General features: G+C 54.9%; 1 protein-coding gene across 1 annotated transcript in view; it reads left to right on the top strand.

Moving 5' to 3' along the window:
- The first annotated feature begins 1160 nt into the window (after nucleotides 1–1160).
- WNT5B (Wnt family member 5B) overlaps nucleotides 1161–3150 on the top strand; it is a 26844-nt gene continuing 24854 nt past the window's right edge. Inside the window, exon 1 of the mRNA XM_008059853.2 lies at nucleotides 1161–1340. The gene's annotated coding sequence lies outside the window, so the exon portion shown is untranslated. The remainder of the gene's footprint in view (nucleotides 1341–3150) is intronic.

Here is a 3150-nt window from a genome sequence, read left to right as displayed (position 1 = left end):
GGCTCAGGCAATCCACTCACCTCAGCCTCCCAAAGGCACGGGATTACAGGCTGAGCCACCGAACCCGGCTGGCAAGTTTTAAAATATGTTTTTTGGTCAGGCACAGTGGCTCACATCCATAATCCCAGCACTTTGGAAAGCCAAGTCGAGATAATTGTTTGAGACCAGGCCAAGACTAGCCTAGGCAACATAGTGAGACACCCCTCTCTACAAAAAGATATAAATAAAAAAATTAGCCGAATGTGATGGCACATGCCAGTAGTCCCAGCTACTTGGGAGGCTGAGATGGAAGGAGACCAGGAGGTTGAGGCTGCTATGATCGTGCTATTGCACTCGAGCCTGGGCAACAGAGTGAGACCCTGAGTTAAAAAACATGTGTGTGCGTGCATGTGTGTATATATATTTATTTTATTTTATTTTTTCTTTTTTTTCCGAGTTGGAGTCTCACTCTGTGACCCAGACTGGAGTGCAGTGGCTGCTCCCGGCCACCGCAGCCTCAACCTGCTGGGCTCCGGCGATCCTTCCGCCTCAGCCTTATGAGTAGCTGGAACTACAGGGGCGTGCCACCACGCCCGGCTGATTTTTGATTTATTGTAGAGATGAGGTCTCGCCAAGTTGCCCAGGCGGGTCTCGAACCCGCGGGCTCAGGCAATCCACTCACCTCGGCCTCCCAAAGCGCTGGAATTACAGGCTGAGTCACCGAGCCCGGCTATATATTTATTTATTTATTTATTATCATTTTTTTTTTTTTTTAGTTGGAGCCTCACTCGGTCGCCCAGATTGGAGTGCAGTGGCACGCTCCCGGCCACCACAGCCTCGACCTGCTGGGCTCCGGCGATCCTTCTGCCTCAGCCTTCCAAGTAGCCGGAATTACAGGCACACGCTACCATGCCCGGCTGATTTTTTTGATTTATTGTAGAGATGAGGTCTCGCTGCCCAGGCGGGTCTCGAACCCACGGGCTCAGGCAATCCACTCACCTCAGCCTCCCAAAGCGCTGGGATTACAGGCTGAGCCACCGAACCCCGCTGTATATATTTATTAAAGGACTGAGAGTTTTATGGAAGGCACAGAATGGTGTGAACAGCTGGCAAGAGTGCTTCCTGTCTCTGTATATTTATAAGGCACGGAAGGGTGGGATTAGCAGCTCTTGGGGAAGCCTGGCCCTAGCTGGCCTGTCGGCCTGTCTGTCACAGGGCAGTCAAAGCCACCGTGACCGTTTGCAGGCACCAACTTCTGTCCTTGGCTCAGAAACAGCGCCTGCCCCCACGTGGCCTTGGTTGAACCTAGGACCTGCAGGGCCAGAGAGATCGCACTGGAGTCTGAAGGAAGGGTGACAGAGGCGAGAGACACCTGTGTGTGGTGGACCACGGGAGCAAGCAGTGCCACCAGCTGTCAGGAAGAGCTCCACTATCTGGTGGTGGAAATGTGTGAGGATAGATGTCCACGGATGGGGGGGGCGAAGGCGGGGGGAGGGGTAAATGTCACAGAGAGCTTAGTGGGGGGGGCAGGCAGGAGGGTGCAGGGCCGAGGAAGGCCTGGTAGGTGGAGTGGAGGATGTTTGGACAAGGAAAGGCTTTGAAGCTTTTCTCTCGTCCTCCCTACTCGGGACCTGGTCCCCTCCCCTCCATAAAGCCATTAGCTTCTGGTGCCAGCCCTATCTCTGCTCCATCTCTCTTGGTTCCAGTCGGTGCATTCACAGACCTCCTGCCCTGAGGGACGTGGAGGATTTATGGGGGGTAGAGGGGAGGGGGGAGGGGCATCCTTTATAGGAGGAGAGGTCTTCCAGGAGCATCGGGTGTGGGGACTGTTAGTCGGCCTGGCCAGAGGCCCGATCATTTCCGAGCTGGCTCTGCATGACAAAGGGGAAGGAGCAAGTTTCTTCTTTGATCTGCCCCCTGCCGGCCCCACACACCTGCCTGTCGGTGACCCCCAGCCCCCCCACCGGGGACCTCAAGCTAGAAGAAAAACCAAAAGGGGGTGGGGGAAAGGCTGTGTCCTAGCTCTCCTGGATCCTGCTCGGGCCACCTTCCTCTCTTGGTGGCCCCAGGACAAAAACATCTCCCTGGGCTGATGACCCCAAGCACCTGCCGCCGCCTCCCGGAGAGCCTGGAGCCCCCGAGCGGCGCGGTGAGACGGGGCGGGGGCGGCCGAGCGGCGTGTGTGTCTGTGTGTCTGTTTGTGTGTGCAAAGTCGAGGTGCTAAGGGGACTCACTGGAGACGTGGGGTCACGCCCCAGAGGGAGGATGTGGAGAAACAGGTGGGAGGGGGGAGTCTCAGGGGGGTGTGTTTTTGTAGGCTCGCTCTAGATTCAGAAGCTCTGGGATTGTCCGTGTGTTTTGAAAGGCTCCAGCAAAGGTGTTCTTTGGGAGGGGTGGCACAGGCGTTCGTTACAACAGGCGGAAGGCCAGGGTATTGTGACTTCTGGAAGATGCATCCTCAGCACAGACATTTGATGCAAGAGATGCCAGGCGCTGGCAGTGTCCCCAAGTGGTACTGCTGGGCAAGGTGTTCAGTGCTGTCCCTCCCCAGGGCCACAGGACAGAGGAGGGCCACTACCTAGACACCGCCTCAGCCACCAAAGCTTTCTGGGCCAGCCCTGTGGCTTTTACATGTCTCAGAGAAGGTGCCTTGAGAAAGTCCTCGCTCTGTAAACAAGGGTCGGGATTTGGAAAACTTGGTTAGGGCCAGAAGGGTATAGATTGAGAGGGAAGGCTCTTTCTTTGGGTGTAGGTAAATTCAGTTCACTAAATTTTTTTTTTAACGCCCACAGAAGGTAGCCTAACGGTCAGAGAAATAAATCTCTAGGCTGGAGTGAGTGATAAAAGGGAGGAGTGGACAGGATGGTCCTCACTTATTTGGATGTTCTGGAACAAGGGCAGGCGTGCTTTGCAGAAGCCAGCGGCCTCCCAGACGCTGCAAAGAGCACGCGCTGTTCTTGATTTGTGTTCATTTCTCTTTTCTGGTTTCTCAGCTCAATGCTTCCCTGGGCATTAGATCCTGCGTAGGGTATGCACAGTTTGGGGTGAGAGACACAAAAGTCCTAGGGGGGGAGAACATGGGCAGCGGGAGATGGAGGCTGGAAAAAGACTGAGTTTCTTTTTTTTTTTTTTGAGTTGGAGTCTCACTCTGTCGCCCCAACTGGAGTGCAG

Source organism: Carlito syrichta, unplaced genomic scaffold (genome assembly GCF_000164805.1).
Source record: "Carlito syrichta isolate Samal-C Ts95f unplaced genomic scaffold, Tarsius_syrichta-2.0.1 Scaffold304400, whole genome shotgun sequence".
Lineage (NCBI taxonomy): Eukaryota > Metazoa > Chordata > Mammalia > Primates > Tarsiidae > Carlito > Carlito syrichta.
This window is presented reverse-complemented; position numbering and strand designations above follow the sequence as displayed.